Source organism: Grammomys surdaster, unplaced genomic scaffold (assembly GCF_004785775.1).
Source record: "Grammomys surdaster isolate TR1022 unplaced genomic scaffold, NIH_TR_1.0 265, whole genome shotgun sequence".
Taxonomy (NCBI): Eukaryota; Metazoa; Chordata; class Mammalia; order Rodentia; family Muridae; genus Grammomys; species Grammomys surdaster.
The window spans coordinates 1,129,185-1,151,315 of record NW_021604706.1 but is presented as its reverse complement, the minus strand read 5'-3'; the positions used below and the strand labels follow the sequence as shown (position 1 = coordinate 1,151,315).

Sequence of the window (22,131 nt, the reverse complement as noted above, 5' to 3'; positions counted from 1 at the left end):
ATATATATATATATAAATATGTCTATATGTATTTATCTCTGTTCCGTTTTGTTAAAGCATACTGACTTTACAACTGGAGACAAAAAGGAAACCTAAGAAAATAAATTCAGTTGGGAAGGATGTGAATTCATATACCTTTTCTCTTAACGTTGTTTTGAAAAGACAAGTACTTGCCATTCCTGAAAAGGTGGAGAGGTGACTCCTTATTGTCCTTTTTGTATTCTGATACTGAAAGTCTTGATTTCTGCATAAAGTACATGCAGTTACTGTCATCTGGTAGTTTGCATGTTAAAAGACATGGCATGGGTGAGAACAGACATAAAACATATACACACCATTATATAGACAACTAGAGTAAATCAGGCCTGACAATAAATAGGGCTTGATAGCTATTCATAGATCTTACCTGAGTGTTATTTCATGATAACATCCAAACTTATCCAAACTTACTATCATTTGTCCTGACTAGTTAGTGATGCATTCCTGTTAACCTTTCTTTATATTCTTGTTTAGCAAGGGGCCCATCTGCATAAAACAGTTACTGCTTTTGTCATTTATAGTTTGGTTCAGCTGGGCTGGATAGCATCATTGCTTCAGGCTGAAACTGTCTTATCTGTTTCACTTGTGGGTAAGGAGAAATGAATACTTTGGGAAGAGTGTGGTATGGGGGAGAAAGGGAACATTTGCTGCCTTTCATTCTTCTCTGACCTGACTCAGGCTCTTAGTGTGGAAACAGGGGAAGGCTTAGGACTTAATAAGCACATCTATTTCCTTGGATGAGTTGCATAGGGAGCCAAGAGGAAGATGGAGAAATGGACAATGTATGAAGCAGGGAGGTCTAGGGGAGTCAAGAAACTACTGCTTCCAAGCTCAGGTGACAGCCCTTCATTCATCCTAGTGTCTGGGACATGCTGTCTATCCCTGCTTCCATCCTATGAAGCAAGGGAGTGCTTAAGACTGAAAGTCACTTTGCTACAGAACTGAGGAGGATGGGGAATTCAAGAATGGCCTTTTAAGGCACCATTTTGTATGAATCATTGTGTGTACATCTCTCCACTGAATCTACTTCTAGAAATAGAGAGCAGCCTTCTTTCCTTGAAATAACAGCACACATTCTGTCTGTAAGCATTGTGTTGTGCTCAGTCCTTCCTCTGAGGGCTAGTCTCCTGGCCTTGATCCTTCTTGTTTGTTCCCTGTGCACTGGGATTTCCCTCTCCTGCCATGTAAATCCAGACAACTTTCTGCCTTGTATTCTGAAACCTTGGTGTTTCCTCCTTTGACTTGAGTCTCTTCGAAACGATTGTGTGGTGGCTGGGCACTGCAAAATGAGTCAGTTCCTGAAGTTTGGTTACAAGTTCTCAAAAAGTATTTCAGAATGTGGATGTGGTCAGCAGAGTCATTTTCCAGGCATCTAAAAGGAAACCCACATCAACTGTAACAATTGAGCTCCAACCCTATGGTGCTATACAACAGAACCAAGTCCTATTTTCCCTTATATCAATGCCTAGAACCATCCTCAAGTGTAGCTGCTCCAAACACATCTTTGATGGGAAGTCTTGTTCCTGTTTGCAGGTCACATTTTATTTGACACCATTTGCACAAACAATGTGACACAGATTTTAACCTTATTTACTTAAGGATGTTGGTCTGAGTTTGAATAGGAAAAAGTATCAATTATTTTTGTAAAATAGAATCAGTGAGACTAGAGTATGATTAAGAGATGATTTGAAGTGTGAATTATGGATGGAAAATTGGGTAATTTTTCTGAGGAATAACCAAGGGGCACTTTTAGATATCACGTAGTACATAGGATTACCTCGTAATTATGTTCTGGATCTTACAGCAGCGGTCATATAAATAACTAAATTCTTTTCAAGCTTTGAAAGAGTTTCAAGCTCATCAAAACCAGAATATTTTAGCTCAGCATGGGCTTTAGAAAAATCTTTTGTGGCTATTTATTTGTGTACCATAAGTTCTGTAAAATCTGATTGAGTTTATTTCCAGTCTTCTATCACTCATGAAAACGGATGACATTTCAATAATAAAAAAATAGGAAGATAAAATATGAGCAAAGGATTTCCAAAGACCCTTCACTGAAGAAGACACCCACATTGGAGATAAGTACATGAGCGTGTTCTACATCATTAGTCATTTGGGAAGTATAAGTAATAACTACATACTATTTGAATGGCTGAAATGTAAAAAGGCTGACTATCAAGTGGAAGTTGAGGATTCAGGGATTTAGGGCTCTCCCTGACATTTAGGAAGAAATGTGAAATGGTGGAAATATTTTAGAAGACAATTTAGCAATTTCTTAAAATGTCAAACTCACACTTACCATGTGACCCAGATGTCCCATTCAGAGAGACAAGAAAGCAGTGTTGTATGTGAATGCCCATAGCAATTTTATTAGTTATAATCAAGAACTAGAAAAGCACAAATGTCCAACTGCAAATTAAAGGGCAAACAAAGCAACAGTATTGTATCAACGACTATTGCTCAATAATGGAATATGTTACTACTTTAAATAAAAGGAAGAGTCCTAACTTATGAGAACATACTCTGTGTAATTCTGTTTACATCAATTTCTAGAAATTCTGAGTGGCAGAAGTTACAGGAGTGATTTATGAAATGGCAAACAGAGGAGTGGGTAGCAAGAGGAAAGGGTTGCAAAAGGAAACCAGATATAGTGGATAATTTCACTTTATTATTTATGTTGATGTTTCATGGGTGATTCTGTTTGGCAAACTTCCCAATCATCGAATTTAATTATGTGTGGTTTATTGCATGTTGGTTATTCCTCAATTTTAGAAAAATCTGAAGAAAACAAGATATCACTGTTACAATAGATGGAGGGTTCGAAAATATCCCTGTTTGGTAAAATCAAGATTACCCTGTCTTAAAGAAGGAGCTTTAATGCTTTGGGTATTGAAATACACAATTTCTAGTACAGATGAATAACCAAAGTTGAAAGTGAATGTAGTCTATAGCTGTCGTATCTCTCACTACCCCTTGTCATTTAAATTAGTGTCATTTTTCAGGAAGTGTTTCTTTCCCCCAACATTGATGGGACAGCCATCTACTGGCATTATAAACATGAACTTACACACCACTGTAGCAAAACTGTAGCTTCTGAAGATAACCTCAGGTGATACAGTAGCTACCTTATTGTGTACAAGCCTTTCTTTGCTCACAAGAATCATTACTGTTTCCTTTGCTTGAAGGGTAAAGGGACTCAAAGGCCAAGCTGTTTCCTGAATCACAGGAACCCTTGTGTCTCTTTCTCTGGTGAGAACTGTCTCCATTCCCTCTTGCTACTTGCTACACATACCTTGCTAGTTTCCCAAACATATATCAGTGACTATTTGATCAAGACTCTTATCTCACTGATCTTGAGGAGTTCATTTTATATATGTAAAAGCCCTAAAAAGACCCCTTGTAAGTCTCGGTTTCTCCATCTGTAAACAGATAATAATATAAGTGCTTAGTTTTCTAAGGTTCTTATAAGTGTCAGAGACCCAGAGAAAACCCAGCTCTGTGCACCCCAGTATTGCCTGTGTGATTACTCACATCATATCTGTATTTCTGGTATAGTACGAAGACTAGAGTGGACCCTCTAGGACATTGAAAGTGAGAAACATTGAAATGGTAGTCTTCCATTGGGTGCCCTATGGCTTCATTCAAAACTGGAATATAACATAGTGAATAAAATCCTGCCAATTATTTCCAGTTCTTCTTAAAGGGACACTAAATAATAAATAATTGGTTGACAATGACTAACAAAACCATAGGTCAAGGCAGATGCTGTTGAGTTTTTCTCCTGGAAGATTGGTCCATGCATTGGTATCCTCCTTTCTCAGCTGCACTACGTGGATAGCATATTTCATCTCCAGGTACCTGTCACTTTCAGAATCCCTCACTATCTGCCTTACTTTTTCCCCTATTTGGTTTTGAGGAAATTGCCTCCAGAGCACCCGTTACATAATTTCCCACCCAGCACATTTGTCATCATCTCATGTGATAAACTGTACAGGGACCAAGTATAGCCTCCAGGACTCTGAGATGGTACTTAATAAACATGTATTGATGGAACATGAGAATAGTTCTATGCACAAGTATATTTAAGAAACTTGGAGAGGAAAATCATAAAATAGTCTGCCTGCCTGCTAGGTTTCTCAGAACCTTTTATATTTAGAGGGAAATAGTGCTGTGTGCATCTTTCAAATGTGATAGAGTCAAAGAACCGTGGGCTTGTTTTTGCATTTGTTTTTGTTTTGTGGCTTGTGTCCTGGTTGAAAGCTCCAGTAGACACACTGTTTTGTAACTTGTTTGGTGTATTGGTAAATGACAAGTTTTCCTAAGAGCTTTCTGTCTGTCCCTATTTGCATGTTGAAAACAAAACACATCTTATTTTCTTAGATCTTGAGAGGTCTTGTCTCTAAATGTTGTGTCCATGGTTGAAGAATCACTCGGATGTATTTTAGCTTTAAAAACATTAAGGGATGTAGTAATAAAGGTGAACAAAGAATGTATTCTGTCTGGAAATGAAACTCAGTCAATGAAAAGTCTGTTTCTTTGTTTCATTTTGGCCAAAATCATCTGCTTTTCAAATCATCTGCTTTTTCAAATCTCTTTTATCATTTATGATTCTGCTCTTTGCCAGTTTGTATAGGGGCAGGAAGAAGGTGGGCATGACAGCTCCCTCCAGTCTGTGTGGGGTTTTCTTATTATTGCTACCAATGTTAAAGTGGGAAAGTAAAAGAATGGCCATGTCTGGAACACTTTTTTTTCACTTTGTAGTTTCCAAAACTACAAAGAATTTGATCATCTGAACAAGGTTTACAAGAGAGATCGTGTCAGAAAATGAATAGTAATTTCCGACAGAACATGAGACAGTCTTTATACCATAGGAAGCAGGAGAATAAACATAGACTTTGGGGCCTGGAGCCTAGATTTCACCCACTGAAAACTGCAGAGCCTTCTGTTGGGGGAAGAGTGGCTTGATATAGAGGCCAGGGCCTCACATGTGGTAGGTAGACAATGCCACTGAGCTATACCCCATCCCTCTTAATGTCTCTCCTTTTTATTGACATCACCCCCACCTCACTTTCAGCTAAGTCTTTCAAGGCATACCTCTCCTGACCCTTTCTTCCCCTCACAGAAAGAGGAACCAGATTTCCCCTGTCTTACTTACCGTCAATATAAACAGCAAGTTTATTCCTGTCATTTCCCCTTTCAATCTAGTAATGAAGTTGGCCACTGTTTCTCTCCACAGGAAGAAAGACTTCCTTCCTTCATCTCTTGCCTTCCTCCAAGCTTAGGGATAATCTTTGCTTTCTTGTGGATTCTGGACTCTAACCTTTTCTAACTTTTTAAATTAAGCCCACAAAAATTACTTTCCTCCCCCTTCTCAACCTTTCAGATTTTCTCTCCCAGTTAATCCTCATCTTCTACACAGCCATCTAAGAAACTGATGTCCCTACTGAGGAGTGTCAGGGTGCCTGTCTTCTCCTACCTATGTTTCTAGTTTTGCTGTGGTGGCTGACATCCCTTGTAGCTTGTCACTAGTAGTGACCCTTTTTTAGTATCCTTCCTTTCTATATTATATAGTATATAGTATAACAATAGATGATCTCAAGTTGAAAGCAGATCTCTTGATTTCATTTTAAATGTTTCCCTCTCTTGTATGTGGTGCATAGGCCAGAGATTAAGCACCAGTGTTGTCTTTGGGTGCTGTCCACCTTGTTTTAAGACCATGTCTTGTTGCAACTCATCAGTTATAAGAGGCTCGCTGGTCAGCAAGCCCAAGTAATCCACCTGTCTTTATCTCTCTCTCCGTTGCTAGGATAATAACCGAACACCACATCATACCTTACATTGTTGTTTGTTTTTCCAACTTTGGTTCTGCTGACCAAATTCACATCCTTCTGCTTTTATGGCAAGTACTTTAGAGGCTTTTAAAATATCTTCCCAGCCCTACCTTTCTCAATTGTTAATCTTTGAGTTTTAACTGGTTTGGTGGTGTTTCTCCAAGTGTTTGTTTTTGCTTTCCAGACCAGCCACACACTGGGAAAACCTGTCTAGGGTCACTATGGCACAGTCCAGCATCTACAACTAAACTGAGGCCAGAAGAAGAATGCTGTTGTTAGGATGTGGTATGGTCCTTGGTTTGTACTAAGCTTTTTCCAACAAAATACTTGTTCCTTGAGCCAGTTGAAGAAGTAGATTCATTTTCACTGCGTGGCAACTAGCCTCAACCCATTTAGAATCAAATACTTGATTATAGGTAAGAACTATATACTGCTGTCTTTCTTACATTCTCTAAAGGTTATATAAAACAACTAGTATCTCCATTGCCTTTTATTCAATACAGTTCAGTCCAATAAGTCTTAGTTACCTTTTCCATTTTCTCCTTGTTATACTAGTAGAATCCAGATTTTTCTTTCCTCTTTCTCTTCGCTGAGCATTGCATGCTGTAGCTGGCAGCTTTATCAAATAGAGTCTGTAAGTATAATGATATACATTTGGCCTTTTATCCTTTTTTAAACGATCAGAATTTGGTGCTTCCAAATCTTCACACTATTTGTTAGCTTGTCTTTCCCTCTTTTCCTTTGTTGTATGAGCATTTGTATAGTCTTGTATAGTCGTGGTTAAAAATAAATTGCTATACAACCACAGAACTCTATCAGTTGGTACATAGTGTGGTTTGGTTTATGGTGGACTTCCATGGTTGTCAGGCAGGCAGGCCGTAGTGAAGGTTAAAAGTCTTCCTGAGAGTGCCCCTTGTCCTCCGTAAGGACCCTTCTTTTGTGCTGTTAAGTGGATAAAGACATACAGAGGTACAATCCTGAATAGAGATGGAGATGTTTGTCTGTTGGGGTTTCATGTGTGTGTGTGTGTGTGTGTGTGTGTGTGTGTGTGTTAAAGTATATTATTCTAGGTGCCCAGACATTTTACAATTCATTGACCTGTGGTTGATTTAGGTGACCATTGTTTACTAGATGTTGCTGACACTTCGGGTGCCAAGAGTGCGATTTGATTATTATCTCAAAGCACCTGTATTCTTATACATTTCTTAATCAGTAGTGTCAAAACAGTGTTACTTTGTTTCTGACCAACACAGGCTGAGCCATCACAGTGCTAGCCCCAAAGAAATATCCTTCTCATCAGCAATGAGGCCTAGAACTGGGCCTTCCACAGGCTGGAGGACCTGCATAGGCAGTACTCAGAAGGCCTGCCACTTGTTTTTTTTTTTTAGCTTGTCTGGGCCGAGTAGAACTTGTCTGGGAAGAGTTACAGAAGTACTAAAAAGTCAGTACTCTAAAAATCCTGGATGGCATAAGGAGTCAGACAAAAAAAACAAAAAAGCAAAAAAACAAAAACAAAACAAAAAAACCCAGAGACTGTGGTTAATACATATAAATGAGACCTACAGCCTATGATGTTAGGCATATGTTGATGTCTTCAGAAAACTGCACGTTGCTCAGAAGTGAGACTAAAGTGTAAAGACCAGCAATAGGTTGTAGCTGAACAAAGCCCAAGCTATGGAGGAACTGACTATATTTTCTTTCTATTATTTATAGGTTCAGAAAACAATTATTTGATATCCTTATTTTCTTATCATTAATGGGATGCAAATAATTTTATTTCCCCTTTTTAAGGACAGGAGTTCTTCACTGCCTTGCACACTGCTGACATTGTATCTAGAAACTGCCTTACATATTTCTTCCAGAGAGGAAGGAGAGGGGAGAAGAGGAGAAAAATGGATTTAAGGCAATTTATTTCTACAATTTGTCCACAAAAGACTGTGTATCACTCAGGTTAAAGCTATCCTTTTTTCTATAAGTGTATTTAGTAAGCAAAAATGGCTTATGCTCTCATTCAGTAATTATTTTAAAAATGATTTTTTTCATTCAGGAGGATTAAAGGTATGTATCTAATTGCTAAATATTATTTTCCAAAACTAGTCTGAGTCTGTCTTTATTAGTTGGAAGAGGTTTCACCTTCAGAAGCCTGTTTTAGGATCTTGTGCCAACCTGATTCTTCCCAGACCTGTTCAGGCTAGACTTCTTTGGCAGAAAATGTCTTTTTAAAAGTGTCTTGAACAGGAATGTCCCAGAAAATGTTCACCTCAAACTTCAAGTTGACTTGTAGAACAATTTACTAAATAGAGAGATGTGAGGATCAAATGACCATCAGCTGGTATAAATGTGTTTGGTCAATATAGTCACAGGACTTCAGGTATGCAAGAGTTAGACAGGCTGCCATCACGTGCCTGGTTATGGTGATAGTCTGATTCATTCAAGTGCTCTAACGTAATGCAGAAGGAATCCAAGTTCACTGGAATGTACTTCAATTAGACACTTGTATTTTAAAAGGTTGGTTTCTCCTCCAGCATAATTTAACTCTGTACACTCTGTGTGTATATGAATGCATTATTTTCCTAGTCTATATTTACTGTTAATTAGACTTTTTATTCTTCACCATTTGAAAGGCATGTATATGTGGTTTCTTTTTAACCAGCTTTATTGAAGTATGATAAACAAAGAACAGTGCATACTCCAGGTGGACAGTTTGATGAGTTTGGATATCTGTAAACATCTGTGATGACATTATAATTCCATCACCCATGATTAAGGTAATCACTGGCTTAGTGTCTCCCAAAGTTTGTTTTGCTCCATGTCTCCCCCACTCTGTCCCCTCCCTTCCCCCTCCAGGCATATGTTTGCATTTTAAAAGAATATTTAACATGAAGCCTACCTAGTGGGAGGTGTTTTTATTTAAATTAATGCTGACTTTGTTAAAGCTATGGACTGGCTTGTGCTCTTTCAGATCCATAAATGTGTTTGTGACAGAAGTTGACTGCATTGTTTAGTTAATTCACACACTTGAGAGTCCCTTAAAATACTAAACTGAAAGCTATAATATGTATGCAGAGGACCTGGTGCACATCCATGTAGGCCCTGTTCTTGCTACTTCAATCTCTGTGAGCTCATATGAGCCTTGATTAGTTGATTTATAGGGCCTTGCTCTCCTGGTATCCTCCATCCCATCTGTCTCTTACACATTTTCTGTCTCTTCTTCTGCAGGCGTCTCTGAGCTCTGAGGAGAGGAATTTGATAGAGATGGCCCATTTAGAGTTGTGTGTTTCAAGATCTCTCTCCCTGTGTAATGTCTGGCTGTGGATCTTTGCATTTGTTTCTGGCTACTGCAGGAAGAATCATCTCAGATCTATGAGTATAGCAGAATGGCATTAGGAGTCATTTTGTCACAGTTCTTTTCTAGTAGTATTTTTAGACCAGTGGTATTTGGTTTAACCCTAGGTCTCTGGGCTATCTAAGTCTATGGTTCTTGTCACTCAAGTAGTGTTGGGTTTGGGTTCCATCTTGTGGAGTAGGTCTTAAATCAAATCAAACATTGGTTGGTTACTTCCACAAGGTATATGCCACCACTACCCTAGCATATTTTGCAGTCAGGACAGATTGCAGATAAAGGTTTTATGGCTGGGTTGATGTCTAAGTTTTCTTTTTGGTAGTCTGCAGAATAATGTTCTGTGTCATAGACACTGGAATATGGGGGTGATGGTTCTATGTAGGTACCAGCTTTACCTCTGCATGATCAATGAGTTGTGTGGGTATTGTCTTCAGCAATGGGGCCTTACCATCTGTTTGTGAGCAACCTATATTTTTGGCAAAAGCCTGGATTGTTTTATTTGAAGATTGTATTTTCATGGGACACCTTTGGCCAACAACTCAATTGGATATAACCTGGTCCCAGTACTGAAATCTTTGTTTGGTGACAAGAGATGGCCACTTGAGACTCTATCTCTCCCATTATTTGGAAACTCCATTCAGATTGCCATACCACCCCTCAATTGCTCCTCAATTTAAGCTGTTTCTCTCCCCATATTTTGTCCCTCAACTCTGCATCCTGTTTCCCTCCCCACCGGATCCTTCTGTTTCTGCCCCCTCACCCCAAGACCATCCATTGAATTTATTCTATATTCCCCTCCTATGGAGATCCACATTAGACCTTTCCACCATACCTAACCTCTGTGAGTCTACAGACTGTAGCTAACATGAATTAAGATTTATAAATGATCATCTGTTTAACCATGGTATTAGAACTAGCAAAACTAAACCCATGTCTCACTTGATCAGCTTTGTCTATAAAAGACAATTTAGGCATAGTTATAGAGTGTTGGGAGATATACATTTGTGTGCTCTACAAATGCTTTATTTTATTTTTTATTGGTTATTTTATTTACATTTAAGATATTATTCCCTTTCCCCATTTCCCCCCCACACACACCCAGGAACCCCCTATCACATCCTCCCTCCTCCTGCTTCTATGAGGATGTGCCCCCCCCACACACACCCACCCACTCCCACCTCCACATCCTTGAACTCCCCCACACTGGGTCATCCAGCCTTCACAGGACCAAGGATCTCCTCTCCCACTTATGCCCTATAAGGCCATCCTCCTCTACATATACAGCTGGAGCCATAAGTCCCTCCCTATGTGCTCCCAAGTTGGTGCTCTGATTGGTTGGTATTGTTGCTCTCCCCATGGGGCCCCAAATCCTTTCAGCTCCTTAAGCCTTCTCTCTAACTTCTCTATTGGGGACCCCTTGATCAGTTCAATGGTTAGATGTGAGCATCCTCCTCTGTATACGTCAGGCTCTGGCAGTCCTCTAAGGAGACAGCTATATCAGGTTCCTGTCAGCATGCACTTCCTGACATCCATATCAGCTTCTACCTTTGGTGACTGCACATGGGATGGATACCTAGGTGGGACAGTCTCCAGACTACCCCTCCTTCAGTTTATGTCCCATGTTTGGGACATACTCAGTTACACTCCCATGAGTATTTTGTTACTCCTTCTAAGTAGGACGGAAGCACCCACACTTTGGTCCTCTTTCTTCATGAGCTTCATGTGGTCTCTGAGTTGTGTCTTGGGTATTGCAAGCTTTTGGACTAATATCCAATTATCAATGAGTGCATGCCATGTGTGTTTTTTTGTGATTGGGTTACCTCACATCCATTTGCCTAAGAATTTCATGAAGCTTTATTTTATAGTAAGGGTAAGAGCTTGCCAAACCTGACCAAATGCTCTCCCCCATCTCATTATGCATGCTGTTTTGTAAAAAGAGAATATTAAAATATAGATAAGATTAGTTTATAACTGCTAAAGAGGGGGAACAATCAAACAAAAGCCTATTTCCTTTGTCAGTCCCACGTCTATCCTCCCTCAAAGAGCCAAGCATACTGTGACTCCCACAAAGTTGCTTATGTTTCCTTATCGCTAACCATTTTGTCCTGGGCCACTTTTCTTTGTAGTATACATACATTTGATTATCACTGTATGGTCCAGCTGCCAGTCCAATGAACTTGTACTGTTTGAAAGTTGTGAGCCTTTCTGAGCTTTCTTCCTGGTGATAACCCTCCTAAATTTTTCTAAGTGAATGTTGCAGAATTTTAAACCATAAGAAGGCAGAACTCTAAGATATGTGTGCTTGGAGCAAAGTCACATGGTTATTTATATTAGAAAATGATCCTAAATATATGGGGGGAAGCCATTGCCCATGGTGGTGAAATGTCAAGATAGAGTTCCTTACTTCAAATCATTGGACATTATTCTACATTGGTTTTTGACAGCTGGCTCACTCTCTCCCCCAGGGTCCTTTCTTTCCCCTAGGTATATATATGCTTCTTGCATACTGAATGAATATCAGATCTTCAGTCACACATTCCTCAACTACCTTTAAAACAGTACTATTATTTTCAGTACCATTTATTATTAACTATTTATTATGCTATGGAATGACTCATGCCTGCTGGATTAATTTCCTGTTTTTCCCTACCCTCTATGTCATCTCTGATTTGCAGTTCCAAGAGTCAGGGGACTTTGCTCAGTGTTGTATCCTGCGAGTCTGGACTAAGAGACAGAAAACTGTCCCAGTAAGTATTTTTAAGTATTTCTAGAAAAAAAAATAGTAACTGCATCAACAAGGATCTTATCTAGCTAATGACTTAGACCTGTATTGTTTTCTAGGGGAACACTTAGAACTGACAAACTAATGAAATGCTACTTTGAATAGTTTTGTAAAGGTAACCTTTTAATAATTTTCTGTGTTTTAGACATTTAATAAGTGAATCTAAAGTTAGTTAAAATGTACATATATTTAGAACCCAAGAAAATTATGTAACTGAAAACTCTTGGTATTGTTTCATTAATTTCTGTAATTGACACCTTTTCTTTTCCTTCCAGAGCCTCTCCTCAGAAGGCTACAAATTGTCTAGCTCTCAGAAGGATTAAGGTGTCCTCAGTGGCTCAGTAGCCAGTGTAGATCCTGTCTTTGGTAATCAGCAGCTACATCTGGCTACTGGGTCTCTGGTGGCATCATCTAGCTTCAGTTATGGTACCCATAACAAGGTTATTGAAATAATAGCTTTATCTAGAGCAACACACACATGCATGCATAGGCATACACACAGATTTCAGATCTAATCTTCCATTATTCATTCCGTTTTGGAAGTCATCCACTGTTTGATGAATGATGAGATCTCTGTGCTTAACACTACAGAGGATACTTCAGCCAATGATTGGTTTTTCTTCTTGTCCTCCTCTTTAACATTCCCCCATGAAGATATCATTTTCTATCTGTCTATGGATCATCTTCCTAAATGATATCTATCATTTCACTATCTGTATGTCCATACATCTCTTGACCTTTAAAGACCATTTTAAAAATAGCAAAATGAATGACCACCAATAGACTTATTTGAGGAAATTTCACCTATTGGTACGTTGCAGCAATTGTGACTTCTATTTTCTTTTCTTTATGGTAAGTAAGACACATACCAACTTTGACATGTTAATCTATATGGATGATGTGCAGGCTGAACATCCAGGTCTGGGGCATGAACCTGGCATACAATGTAGATTTCTGTGTTTATTAGGCAACAGCTACATTGTCTGCTGGGTTTCAGGCTACCTGGAAGCATTTCTCCATTGGCCTACTTATCAATGTTTTATCTCTAATATTTGTGAGTCAGCTTTTCTAGGAGCCATAAATGAGTGTGACTTATCTCATTCAAAAGAACAAAAGAAGGACCTCTATGAAGCTGATCACCTTATCAATTAATGGTCTCACTGTGATTTCATCCAAAACAGTCTCACATGCCAGACTTGTCAACTGAAGAAACAGAAGATAAGATGTAATGTCATCCTTCCTCTTCTTGCCTCAACTTTCAAAGACAGGTCATATTATTATAAAATGTTTGTTTTTGCTATTTGTTATTGCTGACAGGAAGTAAAGCATCTTTGCGTACTGCCCCCTACCTCAGCATCCCTTCTTACTTTGGTTTCTTTTCCACCTGCAGGAGCCTGGTCTGTTTCTGTTCTCCTTCTGTCATTGTCCCAAAACTTACATGAAGAATTCTCCAGTCTCTGTAGACTCTGAATATTTTATTATGTTGCAACATCTCACTACACTCTTTGTTCGCTGAAAGCATACCCTAAAATTTAATGGACTGTCCACTACTGCTGATCACTGCTTAGGAAAGCAGTGGAGCAGCTGTGTGATGGAATGACAAGGAGCTTATAAAGAGCTCAAGAATGGCTTTCCATCATGAGAAGAAGAGAATGGAAATTGCTTCAAGGAAACAAGTTTTATAATGTGGGTTGTCTACTCTTTTGGTAAATAAATGGAAACTTAGAAATAATTTTAGAAAGTAGCAATTCAGGATAAAATTTTTAGTGGAGGAATTTCAAGGGGAATTTACTAATGTTATGTAAACTAGAGACTTTCATTAAGAAATTAAGCATTTTACATTAATGTGACTTAACAAATATAAAAGGAGAAAAGCAATACAAGTGATGCAAAGTTCAATGCCTGTACATAATTAATTGGTTAATATCCAATAATCGTAATGTAATGAGTTTTTGTCACCTCATGCTGAATTTAATGAAAATAAAGCAAATGAGTTAGAATTTTTCAAAGATTATATTGCCTGGTCTGTATGAGTTTTGCTTTCCTACCAGTTCATTCCGCCCCCTATTTTGTGCCCAAGCCACTGGTCTTATAAAAAGCCCTTATAGTTCATGTATTTGACTACCTTTTAAGTGTGGGGGATGGCTCTATACATTGTGTGGATATTTAATTAAACTCATAGCTATCAAGAGGACAGTGTTTTCTTTCTTTCATCTCTACATTCATGATGTTCTTTGAATTCCTTTGCCTATCACAAACAAGTGTTGATTGTACAGCCAGACATAGAGAGATACCCAAGGTTTCATTTTTTTCCAAAGTGACATAGCAATACTTTATGGGTCCTCAAAGCATGACCAAATATAGTGATATAACAGGAAATACATATTCAAACTTTGTGTACAGTCCCCAAGGCCCTTGTACTTTACTGAGGGACAGGGATGGAAGAACATTTTTTGTTGCATTCAATTTATTCCTGATACAAGAGCATCCAAGAACACTAGAGTCTAGAATACTGAGTCAACCTTTTTGAATGTTAATGAATGAGTGGTTGGGGGTAGCTAGATTCCAGAAGGTGGCTATATGCCAAAGTCACCAAGATATGGTTAGTGGGTTGGAGCCTCATGCCCTCTGCTCTTCAGACTAAGTAGGTGACATTATTTTCCGTATTTGTAGTATTGGGTATGTAACACAGACATGTTTCTAAAGAACATTGAGCAGTTATTATAACCTCCCAGCACAGTAATCATTTTATTAGTCCATTTCTGTACAACTTAACAAAATATCTGAGACTTGACAATTATTGAACAAAAATTATTTTCTAATAACACTAGAAGATATGTCCAAGTTTAAGGCATTGATGTACATTGTCTGGTAACCACTTTCTTGGTGTTTACTCATGTGTTAAAAGGGTAAAAGTGGGTTGAACATTTGTTTTCACATAAAGAATCCTATCCATCAAACCCTAATCGCATCTAGTCTATAAGCATGGAGTGCTTGTAGCATAGTACACCTTCTATCCTACATAAGTATTTTGCATTGAGTTTCAACATGAATATCTAAAAGGTGCATATTTACTCTTCTGTCCACATCCCTCATTCATGTCCTTTTTAATTGTGAAATACACTTAATTTGCCTCAGTAGCTCCTGAAGTCTTCCTCTAACAAATCCAATCACTACTTTAAAACCTTACTTATTACTGTTAAACTTTTATCACAATTTCAACATGAATGGGAGAAGTACATTCAGATAACAGCAACCAATCGTTAGTGCCCGATTAACCATGAATATAATGGAAATTCCTCCAACTATGACGTTCAGAAATCCTCCAAGTTACTAAGTGGATATGGTACTGAACATGTGGCTTAGGGTGGGAATGAAAGCCAGATGTCTTCCAAAACATCTTATCACAGATGTGACTTTGGTGGACTGTTCCTCACTTCAATCCCTTAAGATAAATGAGTAATGGTAAGTAAACTTCCTTGGGTTATGTGAGCTATGTAACAACTTCCCCAGCATGAGGGGTTCAAGGAACTCCTGATACATATATAGGTGGACAGACAAGTCTAAATGGCAATAAGCAATTGGCATTTGAAGTAGGACTTCTTGTGATACTGAGTTCTTCTACAATATGAAGGTATCAAAAGTGACACCCAATTGATGTCATTAAACTTGACATTTGGAACATTTATCAGAATGGTGTAAGTGAAAACAGAACTGAAGGGTACAAATAATCAGGGACTCACTTTTTTCTAACTTTCTCCTCTTGTCTTTCTGAGACACTTGGAAAAATAGACCAATGTTTAATGGCTTTGCCTAGAAGTGAGAAGCACAACAACCTGGAGATAGATACATGTATGTATGACTATAAAATGTATTGTGAAATATAATTATGAAATAATTGTAAAGTGGTAGGAGGAACTTAAAATGATATACCTTTGCCAAAGCGGTGATAAGTTATGCAGTCACCACTTCTAGGTATATGCCCAAAAGAATTGAAAGCAAAGTCAAACACATGTATGCATATCCTTAACAGTGTTGTTAGCATTTACAATGCCAAGTGATAGAAACAACTCCAATGCCCATCAACTGAAATGTTTAGTCATAAAAGATGTGGGTCTGATAGGAGTAGGGAGTAGAGATAAATAGGTGAGTTCAAGGGCAGCCCCATGAGCGTGAGACTTCCATGTTCGAAAACAAAAAAGAACAGAAATTCAGAATACAATGTAGATGAATGTCAAAAAGAAGCCACACTGTACAATTCTGTTGACAAGCAATGGCCATAATAGGTAACTATTAGGCGCTTGCCCTCCCTCCCTCCCTCCCTCCCTCCCTCCCTCCCTCCCTCCCTCCCCCCCCCTCTCTGTCTTGCCAAGTGTTTCTGGCTTGTCTTGAACTTAGCAGACCTCCTGCCTCAGCCTCCCATTGCTAGAGAATTAGACACTTAGAGCTGGTGAAATTCATACTTTGTTACTTATACCAGAACTTTTAGAATGGATAGTTCTTATATGTTCTGAATCCTCCAGATGTCAATACCCTGTATACACTATAGAAAGTGAAATTAACATGGAGATGCTTTGCCTTGTCTATGCTCATATCACTTGTCCTGATTCCATTTTAGAATCCCATCTGTAGCCCTACTGTTAGTTTCCATGTCTCTAGTCTAGTCTTTAACTTAGAAGAGGGTTTTTTTTTTTTTTTGCGACAGAGTTTCTCTTTATAGCCTGGGCTGTCCTGAAACTCACTCAGTAGACCAGGCTGGCCTCGAACTCAGAAACCCACCTTCCTCTGGCTCCCAAGTGCTGGGATTAAAGGCTTGCGCCACCACCTTCTTTTGTCTGTCATGGCTGACATTTTGGAAGAATAGAGGACAGTCATTTCATACACTGCCCCTTATTTTGCATTGCTCAGGACTCCTGCTTAGCTTTGGGTTACTCATTTGACAACACCACAGAAGCTATGCCCTTAAGTGAATCATATATGCAGGTACATTTATATGAATGTGTCCCACCAGGAGTGGTAAATTTTACCATTTGTTTATGGTGATGTCTGTTTGATACCGGCTCCTTCCATCATAACCTCCCTTTCCTTTTTGTGGTGGTCCTGAGATTTGAACTAAGTCCTCATATGCTGGGCAAGTACTCTACTACTAATTATATCCTAAATTACATTATTTTGCTATTCTGAATAGAACTTTGAGTCTTACAACTACTACATGTGAGGTAATAGTTCTATCCAATTTTTCTTTTATTTACCACTCTATTTCTATTTCCTTCACCCTTCAAAATATGTATCATTCAGTTTCTGAGTGTTCTTTAAAATGTACCTTATCTTGTCCAGATGACAAATTTACATGAGTTGTACTGTGTTAAAACTCTCTCATTCTGTTTTTTACCTTTGTACAAATTAGGCACTGCTTTTAATGTTTATCCACATTGCTTCAAATTCTGTGTTGGAGTCCATGAAGTGCTGCTACCACATTCTACCCATGCCATTTCAAGGGATGGAGACTAAACCTTATTTATTGTATGACAAACAACATTACAGTGAATATTCAAACACATGTCTATTTATGGCTCTGTGTTTGGTTTGAAGTTAACCTAATGAGGGATGAAGTTGTTGGATTACCAGATTATCCTGCCTCTCCATGGCCCTTGCTATTATGGCCTGTCTAGCTTGTGTTCCAAACACTAGTGAAACTTCCAGTGACTGATACATAAATTGATGGTGTTTAAAACTCAACCTTTATGGGAACTCCCAAGTAACTGCCATCCTGAGTTCTAGAATTAAGACTGTTAGTGAAGCTTCTGAAGTAGGATTATGTAATCTTTTTGTTGGACTTATTTTGCTGCAAAAAAGTGTGAAATGGGTACTATGGTGGAGGCCTATCATCTTAGCTACTTGAGAAAGTAAGGCAGGAAGATTACAAGTTGAAGGCCAGTCTGGGAACCTTAGTGAGACCGTGTTCCAAAAATGAAAGTAAGGGCTAGTAATTTAGCTCAATTTGTAGAGTACCTGCCTAGCATACACAAAGGCCTGGATTGTACCCCTGGAACTGCATAAAACTAGACTTGACAGCTCACTCTTGTAATCCTAGAACTAAGGGAGTTGTGGCATAAGGACCAAAAGTTGAAGATCTTATGCTAATTAGGTTTCTGAGGTTGAAAAGTAAGTAATTCTTACCCAGTTGCGAAACATGCAAGCTGCAATAATAATATAACAGACAAGGTGTGTACAATAGTGGCATGATTGTTATGGGGATCACAAATAGCCTTTTGTTCAGATCTGAGGCCCACTCCTTAAAATACCTCAGGCCTGGGTCTTTAAACTTGGCCAAGAGCTCACAGCTTAGGAAGTCATCATCCCTACAGTGGTACCTACTACCATTGTTTCTAGCTAAAGTGCAGAAAATAAATGATGCTGGAGAGTTTGGGCCTGAATGAGACATCTATATCTCTTCTATCAAGGCTCAGGAGATACATCAGAAGAGGGGTTAGGGAAAAATGTAAGAGCCAAAGGATTGGGGAATTATACAATTATGTCGTCTAGACATGGCATAGGTATTGCACTCGGAACTCTTTGCAGCTGTGGTGGTCCCAGGAGGAAAGGAGGTGACAGGATCAGGTGTGGAAGGAGATGGGTGTGAGAGGGGAGAAGTACAGAAGGTCAGGAAATTGAATGAAGGTATGTAGCAGTGGGGGATGGGAAACTGGGGATAGCCACTAGAAAGTCCCAGATGACAGGAAAGCAAGAGGCTCCCAGGACCCAAGCATTAGCTGAAATACCCAACAAAGGGAAGAGAACACCTGTAGAGACCATATCCAGAGGCTAAGCATGGCTCCCTTTAGACAGAATTGCTCCTGTCTAAAGGAAATGCAGGGACAAAGAATGGGAGCAGAGACTGAAGCAAAGGCCGTCTAGAGACTACCTCACTTAGGGATCCAGCCCATCTGCAGACACCAAACCCAGACACTATTCTGATGCCAAGCAGCACTTACTGACAGGAGCCTGGTATAACTGCTCCCTGAGAGGCTCTGCCAGAACCTGACCAATACAGATGTGAGTGAATGCTTGCAGCCAAACATCAGACTGAGCACCGGGACTACAATGGAGAAGTTAGGGCAAGGACTGAAGGAGCTGAAGGGGTTTGCAACCCCATAGAAAGAACAACAATATCAACCAACCAGACTCCCCAAAGCTCACAGAGACTAAACCACCAATCAAAGAGTACACAGCTGGATTTGTAGCAAAGGATGGCCTTGTCTGGCATCAATGGGAGGAGAGGCCCTTGGTCATGGTGAGGCTTGATGGCCCAGAAGAGGGGAATGCTAGGCCAGTGAGGAGGGAGTAGAGCACCCTCATAGAAGCGGGGGGGGTGGTCATGGGGGTTTGCAGAGCAGAAACTGGGAAGGGGCATAACATTTGAAATGTAAATAAATAAAATAATCAATAAAAAATAGCTTCAAGGGAAAAAAAGAAAAGTTCCTCATGCATGGAGAAGGTCCCAAGAGGCCCCACTCCTCCCTGAGAGACTGCTGACTGTTAATGGTTGTTCAGTGAGGGAAATTATTTTATTTAGTGATGTAGGTACAGATTCGTTTGCTATGTTCCAGGAAATAACCTCAGGCAAACAACTCTAATTAAATCAATGTGTCATACAAAAATAAGATGTTTAAGTAAGAGGGGGACTTACTGAGAAGAAAAGTTTCAGTAAGAGAGCAAGAGGATAAGAGAGGCGGTTGAGGGGTATAAACAACTAAAATTCACTATATACATGTATGCAACTGTCAATAAAAAAGAGAGGAAAAATGAATTAATGATCACCCTTGATTATCATCAATGATCAGCCTGAACTTCATGAGATTCTGTTATGAATAAATAAATAAATAAATAAATAAATAAATAAATAAATAAGGAGAAAAATGTAAAGAAGGTTCTAGACGGAAATCTGTGGCCAAGCATGTGTCTAGAATGCTCAAGGCCCTGAGCTTAATCCCCAAGTACTGTAAAAATAATTTTAATTTAGAGGTATCTGTGAGGTTTATTCATATTGTGTTTAAGTATAGCTTCCTCTTTTTCATGTCGTCATTTTAATCCGTATCAGTAAACTTTCTGGAAGTGCTGGAGATGGAATGCATCTCACATAGACTAGGCAACTCTATCATTCACAGCCCCATGTTAGGAAGCTTATGTTTTCAGTCATATGCTTTCTCCTCCTCCTCCTCCTTCCTCTTCCTCTTCTTCTTCTTTGAGTAACCTTGATGCACATATGCTTTCAGTTGATACCCGACGGCACGTGTGCACTCATTGTGTTGCATTATACCTAGAAGCAGAATTGTTAGGTTATGGACTATGGAGAAATCAGCCTTAGTATATAATTCCAAATATTTTTTTCATAATGATAGTTCTATTTCTCACTCTCAGAGGCTGTGCATGGGAGTTCCTATTGTTCTGTATCCTTATCAGCACTTAATATTGCAAATATTTTTGAGTTCTTTCAATGTGTGTATTGGCCATTTAAATATCCACTGTGGTGATTTGTTCAATTCTTGCTCATTTTTTTATATTGGGTGGAGTTATTATGTAGGGATTATTCATAAATTCTCTAGATATAAGCCTTTGTTATTTTATTGCAAGTATCTTTATTATTTCTCTTGTATTTTTCTAAATAGTTTCAATTACCAGACATTTCTCATTTAAATTTAGTCTATTCTATCAACTCTTTAGTAATAAACACTAATTTAGTGTGTGTCCTACAAAAATCTTTCCTTACTCCAAAACCTTTACTATGTTTGAGTCTAGAATGTTCTTGGAACTGGTCTTTTTAAATCAGGCATGGATTTAATGTAGAAATTTAATTCAACTGTTTTGTCGAAAAGATTCTACCTACTGCTTTGTACTACAACTTTCATAATGAATCTGATGCTTTTATATGTCTATATCAATTTCTGAGATACCTATTCTATCCGCCTGGTCTACTTGGTTTTCTTATATCAAATACCAAATTCTATTTATTACCAGACTACAGAAGTTTTAACAGCTACTCTACAATGTTGTCTGACATTGCTTTGAATATTCTAGGGTCTTTGGACATATACTACAAATTTTAGACTCTACTGTCAATTTTAATAAGAAAGTTGTTGGGATTTTAATTGGAATTTCAGTAATATTAAGAAAATTCGTAATGAGTTTTACTGAATCCCTGATATGCTATTATTAGGATCTTGCTATTGGTGTAGTGTCATTCTTTCTCTCCCTCTCTCTCTCTCTCTCTCTCTCTCTCTCTCTCTCCTGCTCTCTTTTCAGTTTTCTGTATAGAGTTCTTACACTTCATACGTTAAATTCAATTTTAGGCATTTACTCTTTTGTGATGCTGCTGTGGAAGGCATTTACTTAAATTTTCACTTATATGAATTTTACTGGTCTATGAAAATACTGGAATGGGGATTAAATTTGTATCACTATTGATAAATTTATTTGTAAAATGAACTAGAACTTTTCTACAAACACAAATATATAAGCTTTACTTCTTCTGTTCTAGTCATGTTTAGTTTCTTGCCTAACGGCGCTGACCTTCACATGGAGTACATTAAATGAACGATTGTGCTGAAGACTGGGCATCAGTCCTCAAGGAACAGAAACATTTCACTAGTGGGATTTTTGCTCTAGGGTCTTCATGAAACAGAATTTTCAGTGTAGTTTATCTTTCTTCTGAGGCTGATAATTTTTACTATGAATCAATAGTTAATTTTGTGTAATATTGTTTCTTTATTGCTGAAATACCCCTGGTTTGGGCTCCTTTGTTTTGTTAATGTAGTGAACTACATTGTTTTTTTTTTTAAAGTGAATCAACTTTATTAAGGGATATTTTGCATATATTAAAGTATAGCCATTTAAAGTGTATGATTTAAAAAGTTTGATAAACCATTATCGCAATCACTATACAAAGCATTTTGTCATCCTGGAAAAATCTCTTGTGCTCTTTTTAGGTCCATTTCCTCTCCTCACCTGCATCCCTAACCCAGAGTACATACACATTCATGTACAAGACACACTGGTCTGTATCCTATGCCTTGTCTAGCATTTTATGTAAATGCAGTTTTACAATATGTAAGTTTTCTAATTAAGCTACATTGACT

General features: G+C 38.5%; 2 long non-coding RNA genes across 3 annotated transcripts in view; both read left to right on the top strand.

Annotated features, from left to right (window-relative positions):
* LOC114628169 overlaps window positions 1-6,523 on the top strand; it is a 15,777-nt gene extending 9,254 nt beyond the window's left edge. For both annotated transcript variants that reach the window (XR_003712455.1, XR_003712454.1), the window contains one exon: window positions 6,055-6,523. This is a non-coding gene — a long non-coding RNA (uncharacterized LOC114628169). The remainder of the gene's footprint in view (window positions 1-6,054) is intronic.
* Window positions 6,524-8,406: 1,883 nt separating this feature from the next.
* Window positions 8,407-14,009, top strand: LOC114628168. Its single transcript, XR_003712453.1, has 4 exons — window positions 8,407-8,638; window positions 11,889-11,960; window positions 13,177-13,263; window positions 13,386-14,009. It is a non-coding gene; the product is annotated as an uncharacterized LOC114628168 (long non-coding RNA).
* Window positions 14,010-22,131: the final 8,122 nt, after the last annotated feature.